Source organism: Phaenicophaeus curvirostris, chromosome 25 (genome assembly GCF_032191515.1).
Source record: "Phaenicophaeus curvirostris isolate KB17595 chromosome 25, BPBGC_Pcur_1.0, whole genome shotgun sequence".
Lineage (NCBI taxonomy): Eukaryota > Metazoa > Chordata > Aves > Cuculiformes > Cuculidae > Phaenicophaeus > Phaenicophaeus curvirostris.
In genome coordinates, this window is record NC_091416.1 from 2,353,684 (window position 1) to 2,362,568 (window position 8,885).

The following is an 8,885-nucleotide window of genomic DNA, read 5'->3' on the forward strand; positions in this document are numbered from 1 at the left end:
TGCGGATAAGGCTTCTATTAACAATTGTCTGCCCTTAGGAAATGCCCTTCAACGTGAGATCTCTCCCAGGCCATCAGCAGAAGAAATACAATGTGAGTGAAGCACCTAATTGTAAGCAAGCGAGCGGCCAGCCGGCTGAGCGAGCTACAGGCCAAGACAGCAGCTCCCCTGCATAATTTCACAAGACCAATCCCTCCGTGAGAAGCACAAGCTGCTTGTGGGCAGAGAATCAGCATTCGTAGAATAAATTATATGCGCTGAATTATTTGCCCAGCTTTGTTGATTATCCGCAGTTAAAAAGTTGGAGAGAGCCGAGCTCCTCCGCACATAAATACCAGACAGACGCTTGTAGTCAGGAGGTGTTTGGGGTTTGGCAGAGGGAAGAGGAGAAATTCCAGTCTTGGAGAGGTGCAGGGTGCCTCTGGACCCCTCTGGGCACCCCCGAGACTCGGGACAGGTGGCAGCCCCATCGCACGTGTAAACAAAAAGCTGTAGTCAGCAGCTTGGTGTGGTTTGTAGAGCATCACTCGCTACAGCTTGATGGTGATGCCTCCGTGTGTGAGAGGGATTTGCTGTTTGCTAACTGAACGAAATGAGGTTTATGATATTATCTATATGTTACAGAGCATTTAACCGCATCAATACAGTTCAGAGCAGGCACTTGGGGTGCTGCGCACTGCTTTTTCCACTCCTAATCCCTAGAAATAGTGCCAGTCCTGCACTGGAGGTTGCAGAGACCCACAGGAGTAAGAATGGGATGTCAGAGATAACGACGTTCGATTTATTTGTTTCCAATTCACGACAAACAGGCAAATATTTGTGGAGAAAAACAGTGTTCTGCAGCTGAAATCTGCTGGTACATAAACACTGTGAAGATGACTCTGAACATCCAGGTGATTCTCCAAACTGTGTTGGGGACGCCTGATGTGGCTCTATAATCCCAAGACAGAAAAGCCTTGGATGCCCCGCGTGCAGAGATGAAGCGTCCTGCTCCTCGTGCCTCTGGCTGAGCTCTGGCTCTGTCTGCAGCAGAAGAAGCCCACGCAGGGTCAGTGTATTGAAGGTCTTTGATTGAACCCAATGATGAATCGCAACTTGATGACTTCCTCTACGTCAATGTAGCTGAACTGGCTTGGGGAAACTGTTTGATTTAAGAGGAATAGGTCTAATTTTGGAAGTGCTTCACACCCATCAATCTAAGTGAAATTCATTTATCTGAGGCACAGCTGATACGTCTCCCATTTACATAGTATTAAGTGCCTCAAAATCCTTGATATATTGAAGCTCACAGCAGGGGAAAAGGATAGCGTTGCTAGCCACGTTTCGCAGGAGGAGAGGAGAACTTGCAGTGTAATCAAATGAGTCACTGGAGCCAGACTCTGCCCCAAGCCCAGAAACGTCCTCCAGCACCCAGAGATGTGCACACACGGGCGCTGACCGAGGGCAGACAAAGCAGCTGTGGATACGTATGTGGAGGAATGGACAGAAGGGGCCATCAAAGCATTTTCCATCTCTGCTCTAACATGGTTTTATGAAGTACTTGCAATCGTGTCTCAAAGGCAGGGTTGGAAGGCAGACTGGGAATCACAGCGGTATCTGATGGAAGAGATATTTAGAGGGAAGAGACATATGGCATCTTAAATAAAAAGAGCCTACTCAGTGGTTAATCTCCACTTGAAAAACATCCAGGACAGACTCGTCCATCTACCATTGTGCTCCCCGCCATGCAGCCTGCTGGCCAAAGATGCAGACGCTGCAGTTCATGCCGTGGCTCTTCCCTGGGCCAACCTCTTCCAGACTGCACGCCAGCTCAAGACATCCCCATGATGCAGCCTGGAAGTTCTTGCCTTACAGGAGGACGGAGCACGCTGTCGAACACCCTCAGCCCCCCAAGTCCCCACTGTCCTGCTCCCTGAGCCACAGTGGCACATGGAGGGGTGTCTCCATCCCCAGCCCGGTGATTCCAGCTGCATGATGGATGCTCTTACACTTGGGAGGGCGCAAGACACGTGACGATCTGGCACTCACCCATCTGTCCCACCAGCTGATGTTCCCCCGATGCTGGCTGTTCGCTGTACCCACCAGTTCACGGTCGGCTTGAGACTAAGGGCGCTGCACGTCAGTGGCAAGGTGGGTATTTGATTCCGTGTTCCCCCAGCTGAGGGTGATGTTCTCGATGAATGCCTGGCTGCAGGTTTGGTGTGAAAGGGAAAAGCAAGGACACTCAGCAGAGGAAATTTCTTGGAGTCCTTAGGCTGGGGATCAAAGCTTGTTCCTCTCACCAGGTCCCGTCCAGGCACCTCCGAAAACTCCAGCCCGAGACAGCAGATGGAGGTGGAGAAGCTGGGGAGCCCACAGGGGCGAGGGGATGGAGACCTTCAGCAGCAGCCTCAAGTTGTCAGCTTTGTCCTTGGCGCCTTGAAAACAGAAGTAGGCAGGAAAAACAAGTGCCTCCTTCCCGCAAATCTCCACAGGCACTTAGGACAATGATGAAATACTTGTGCAATCACACAATGTTTATTTAATGCCAAAACTATCCGAGCCGCTTTATAAACAAGCATGAGTAATGGGAGGGGGGGCAGAAGTTTCTCTCTCTTCCTCTCAGATCTTCTGAGTATGCACTTCTGCCGTGATTTATCCTTGTTGCAACCTTATCGACTGACCGGGGATGTAAATTAAGCAACCAAACATTTTACCCGGAATTCCAGTTATTTATACATAGATTGAAAGGGTATAATTACAGCTGCTAAATACGGCCCAGCAGAGAGGAGAGACACAGGTGTCCGTCTTCTCAGAGGTTAGGGATGGAAAAGTCCGCGCTGGCTCCCTGCCCATCCCTGCGGATTAGAGGCTCGCTTGCGCGTTTGCTGCTCTGCTGACGTGGAGGACAGGGGAGCAGAAGCCCTGGGCTGACATGCGGCGCGGGGATATATTTAGAGTTTGGCAATTAGGCTGTCCATCCTTCGGAAAAGACCTGACAGTGGCTCTTGCCCCTTTTTCCAGCTCATGTGTCCAACCTGTTCTGGGAAGAGGTCTTGGGAGGAGAAATCAATGAATCCTACGTGCGATTCTCTTCATCTCTCCTCCAGGAGCCGGTGTTTCTCATACAGGGATGTTGTGCCATGCACTTGCTGTCGCTGGGTGCTCATTAGCAGGCATGGGTTGTCTGGACATCATCCGTACGCGCTGCATCCCTGCTCCATGCGGTTTCTGCTGAGCTGGGGCAGCGGGATCGGGCAGTGGGGCACTGATTGCTACCAGAAGCTGCAGAGGCTGGGCTGAAAGGCTGATCCTCCAATGATCATTTCTGTGCAGAGCCCATGTGGGGATGGGCAGAGGGGCTTGGGGAAGCCACCGCTGCCTGCAGAACCCCCTGTGGCCCCACAGGGTCTGCCCTGGGGAGACAGCAGCTCTGCCTCAGCCACTGCAAGGTCCTTGGCATGACGGGAGATGGCGTGGCTGGTGATGGCTCTTCCCCATCTGGGTCTCCTAGTTGGAATCCTGGGAGGTGGCTGCATCTCTGGGTGCAAGCAGGGTCCATCCCAGCTCACCTCGGCTCAATGTAGCATCCATTGCATCCCAATTTTCCTGTGGATTTCTTTGTGGTTGGAAGAGAGAAGCAGACGCAGGGGTGAGTGGTGTTTTACTTCTCAAAGTAGCACCCAAGGTGTTGGGGAAGCAGCAACAGGCATGGCTGGTCCATCAGAGTGCTCCTGAATCTCCACACGACATCATCTTCGTTACCTGATTCACTCCATCCATTGGGGGAAAGTCCCTGACGAGTGATTTTGTGTCCCGGTGAAAGCGCAGCGGGAGGTGTCCCTAGCCGCAGGTGCCTGGCTGCCAAGCAAACTTTCCTTCCTCCTCTTCTGGGTGCTAAATTAGTCTCTCTCTGTAGAACAGCAATCTGCTGCTAATTAAAGGATACCCAAGGAGTTGACAACACCAGCCTGGGTGACAAGAAAAACATGGGACCGCTTCTCCCTCGCTGTTTGTGGCGTCCTGTCAGCTCATCCCCACCTCGCCTCCCCCAGATTCGGCTTCTCCGGCGCGGGCTCCCGCTGGGGCGGCAGCGAAAGCCGCTCCCGTCCGCGTGCCGCTGGGATGGCACATTAAAATAAAACTGTTACATGCTCGAAGGGATTTCAGCTATGGCTGGGATGGTGGGAAAGAGATTAACGGCGCCGCTTCCCCCCTGGCACCGGCTTGACTGGCAGCTTGGGTAAAGAAGAGCCCACTCTAAACGCTCCCAGGGGCCCCGGGAGGAGCTCATTACGTCTCGACTGGCAGTAGCCGGCAGTTCTGCTTTGTGAACTGTGAAACTAATGTTTATCCACCACTCAGATTCACCGCCATTTAAGGAATCCGGGGTATTAAGCAGGAGGAATGAGAAGTACGTTACCTGGCGTGCTGCTGAAGCAGATCTTGGTGAGGAGGGTGGGAGGAGGACCCCATCCCGATGAACTGACATGAAGAGCAAGGGGTGTCTGCAGGGCCCCCCATCCCATTCGCGCTTCAGCAAGGCTTGTTCTCTGACAACGTCCTATAAAAACCTGCTGCCAAACTGGCCTTCAGCTCAAGGCAACTGCTCCCTGTTGCATCTGTGAGTTCATAGAATCATAGAATCACCAGGTTGGAAGAGACCCACCGGATCATCAAGTCCAACCATTCCCATCAATCACTAACCCATGTCCCTCAGCACCTCGTCCACCCGTCCCTTAAACCCCTCCAGGGAAGGGGACTCAACCCCCTCCCTCGGCAGCCTCTGCCAGTGCCGTGTGCTTTAACAACACCTCCCTGATCCCTTGGAATCTTGTTTTTTAGCACCGCTCCTATAATCTCTCCCTCTTGTCCCATCCCTCCAGCAGCCACAGAGCCAGCAGCAGCCCTGCACACCGATTAAAGGCTGGAGAGCATCCCGGTGGCACCTGTAGAACCCGGGATCCCCGCGGTTGGTTGAGCATTGATGGTCTGGTAGACAGGGCTGAAGCCAAATCCCTGCGGGATGTCCCTGGTGCAGCTTCACTGAGATGAAGTGCGGCGCAGGGGCCACCACGCATTCCTCCAAGACGCTCTTCGGAGGCCCAGAGTGGAAAACATCTAAAATTCATAAATGTCAAGGAGGAAAGGAAGCGAGGACATCTAAATATAGATGTCTAAACACATTCTTTAAGGTTACAAAAGCAGTGCGATACACACAGCCTAAAAGCCTCCATAGACTTGAGCTCTAAAAAGCATTTAAGGGCAGCCTGGCACGTGGAGGTTCCATGTTCTTGTGTGGGAAAGTGGCACTGTGCACCCACAAACCCATCGTCACCCCACAAACCCATCCTCACCCCCATCCCGTGTGCGTCACAGCTCTCCTTATCTCGGCCAGAGCCTGCAGGGTTGGGAAAGGGCTTCTCTGGCTCCAATATCGCTGTCCCAAGGCTGTGTCTTCTAAAGAGGATTTCATAGTTAGACTCTGCTGACCACTAGCATAATCAATGAACATTACTGAGGTGGTTTTTTTGCAGATGGGGGCTGAAAGCAGGTTTCAGGAGTTGCTCAAAGCAGCCGGTCTGGGAGCCTGAGACTGGCTATGATGGAAAGCAGTGATGGGAGAGCCAAGCTGTGTGCCCAAAGACATGGTTTTAACTTCTTTCCCCCCCCTCCAAAATGGAAAAATATATCAGCCCCCCAACTGCCTTCTTCCCTGCTCATCCTCTTCTGGCAAATACAGAAGGACGTGGCTGGTGGGAGAACTCTGGTGCATCCCATACATCCTAACAAAGTACGTGGGCTGCCGGGAACTTCCTCACTGAAACCAGAGCTTCACTGACACTGCAGGCTTGCTTGGGAAGATGGAAGTGAAAAACATCCAGTGCTTCTGAGCTGAAAACATCTTTTCTTTCTGTCTCACAGGAATCGTCACTGTTTACTTCTCCATTCTGCTTCAAGGGGAACAAAAACTGGTCCTGTGGTGTCTGGGTTTCCTGTGGAAAGGAGATGCTAGTTTTTCAAAAGGGAATTGCAGAGCAGAAATAGCTGAAACCCGCAAAGACATCCAGGCTTGTCAGAGCCTTCAGTATCTCTTTTAATTATTGCTCTAGTGGGATTTTCTCCAAGATTATATTTTCACAGTGATAACTGTTATCACTTTATTTTATAGCCTCGGCTATTTGTAAGCTGGGAACGAGCAGGACTGGTGTTGAGAAGAGTTCCTAGGACATGTTCAAAAGCAGAAAGCACTGGCTTTCACCTGCCCTGCTTACAAGGACCACGATGTTGCACTTGCATCCCAGTCCTGATTTTCCTGCAGCCACAAGGCCACCCCTTGAGAAGGATGAATCGTAGGATCATCAGGTTGGAAAAGACCCACCGGATCATCAAGTCCAACCATTCCCATCAATCACTAACCCATGTCCTTCAGCACCTTGTCCATCCATCCCTTAAACCCCTCCAGGGAAGGGGACTCAACCCCCTCCCTGGGCAGCCTGTTCCAGTGCCAAGGATGTGTTGAAGCACCTCGTGTGCTTCATGCTCGAAGGTTGTGCTGGGTCAGCACCAAGGAGCTGCAGGATCCGGCCCTTCTAAGTTCTACACCAACAGAGCAAGGGAAATGGGATGCGAAGCGCGGCCCGCGTCTCTCCAGTCCCATAACTTTTGTTGGGAAGTTTTATCTTTTTAATTTGTTGCGTATCATGCATCGTCTGATTAATTATTGCTTCTCTGCGGGGAGGACTAGAGTTTATAGAGCAATATAGCATTAGTGTTAGCTTTATACACCCTCAAAGCCCAGAGGAAGCTCGGCAGAGTACTTATACGATGTTCTGTCGATAATAATGACTCAGCATTTGGCCGCTTCGTGGGTATATCAGGAGTGCTTTATTAAAATGTACACAGTGTATGCATCGAACATAAATACAGCCAAGAGATGCGGAGCGCGCCGTAGCGCATACAGAGCAGCCGGGGCAGCCACGCCGGGAGAGCTCAGGGCCGGAGCTGAGCTCCTGCAGCCCCCTCTGCCTCTCCCTGCCCGCTGCACCGATCCCCATCAATGCCCGAGTTTAATTGCCACGGTGGCCTGGGATGCATTTAGTGGCTCGGCGTGTCCTTCAGCTCCACGACTGCAGAAATAGCCACAATAAAAAAATCTCTTTACAGCCACATCTCTCTGTCTGCTGAGCGGGAGCCCTCTCCCTGAAGAAGCCTTCCCATCCAGCAAACGATATTAAGGTGGTTGTAGAACTGATTGGGGAAGGTACTGCGGCAGGACTAACGGCAATGAAATGCAGTTGAACATTTCCAGCACTGAGTAAACCATATGTCTTCATAATTTGATTGTGCCCCGGTCCCCCAGGTACCTCCCAGCTCTATTGAACACCGATGGAGTTATTTAGAATCATAAATAATATTATCAAAGAGGGTCTGCTGGGTAAACAGAGTCGGTGTATAAATTGTCAGAACATGGTATTGATTGTTCTGAGCTAACTAATGAATTATTCTGTTTAAGGGCCCCTGGAAATAATGCTCAGCGTTTGCAAGGCAAGGGGCCCTTTGAAGAATTTCCCCCCAGCACTGCTGGGCTTTGTTGTCCTGGGCACGGACAGTGGCCCCAGCAGAGCCCTGGGCAGCGGGCGGCTGGGCGAGCGGGCAGGGATGGATTAAGGATGGCAGCTTGTCACGGGCGACTCACAAAGCATTTCCCCAACCTTTGATCCCAACGGCTTCATCTTTTCCTTCTCATTTCTCGTCTCCCCTTCTGTCTTTATTGGCGGAGAAGGGACCTGATGTGAGATTTAGAGCTGCTCGTAGAGGTTACCCCTGACCACTGGAGGCTTCCCACTGCCTTCCCAGACCTAATTCTTTTCCCTAAATGCTGTGAACCTGGCTGCTTCCTCACCTGTTGCCGTTTAGTGCCTTTTTGGGGCTTGCATCTATTTAAGTAGGATTTTATCTGCCTTGATTCCTGCCCCAGAACGAGGAGGAATGAACCATCCTTTTTAACAGACCTTGTCTTTTTTTTTCCCCCCCTCACCTGCATAATATGTTCTGTTGAATTTATAGCTTTTCAATCCCTTTGATGTAGGGGACTCAAAACACTTCCCCGCTAATCTCAGGCAGCAGCGCCTGGAACGCTGAAGGCGCTGGCTGGGGATGTGGCAGGGAACCAGCGAACAATTATTGGCGTCTGGGGGCTGGGGCAGCATTAAGAGAGAGCTAATTTTAACATAAATGATGCCATTAAAATGCTTTTGTTCTTTTTCCCTGCTTTTTGGGGGCTACAGGCTCCCTAGAGAAGAGGAAAAGCTGGAGCATCCCGGTGAGCGGCTATGCTGGGTGCGGAGGAGCGCAGGGGTAGGAGGAAGAGGGGAGCTTGGTGTGGAAACCAGTCCACCAACCCCACCAAGTACCTGCATGGGAATGGCTCTTTCAAGCTGATCAGGCCAATCCCTCTTGCAAGGTGCTTCCCATTTAATAAACAATGATTTATACACTCCAAACCATTCTTCCATCTTACATCTGGCATGGATTTGCTGTGAGTTATTCGAAGTTGGAAGCAAAGAGAAGCAGTGTTGTGAGTCTGCCTGCCATGAATTCACAGATTTGGGGCTTTTGCCTGAGGAAGAGGAGAGAAAAAAGCACAGGACGTCGGGCCCTGCAGCTGGAAGGTGCACGAGAGGATTAGGAAGAGGCTTTGTGCAGAGTGTAATTCGCTGTTATTAAAAAGCTCAATTGCTAGAATAGCTTTTTCCTGCCACTGGCCCTGCCCAAGCTGGTGTCCCAATGAGTGCGGTGCCATGTGCTGGGGAAGAGGCACCGTGCCCTGGGGACGAGCCGCCTTCCCTTCCAAAGGGGGACACTAAACCATCAGCCTGTCACCAGAGCCCTTTCCCTGGGAA

General features: G+C 51.5%; 1 long non-coding RNA gene across 1 annotated transcript; it reads right to left on the reverse strand.

Moving 5' to 3' along the window:
- Nucleotides 1-491: 491 nt before the first annotated feature.
- LOC138730928 (uncharacterized) lies at nucleotides 492-4,443 on the reverse strand. The gene is made up of 3 exons (XR_011339120.1): nucleotides 2,283-4,443; nucleotides 2,029-2,188; nucleotides 492-1,596 (listed from the first exon to the last, which is right to left on the reverse strand). It is a non-coding gene; the product is annotated as an uncharacterized lncRNA (long non-coding RNA).
- Between the last annotated feature and the right edge of the window lie 4,442 nt (nucleotides 4,444-8,885).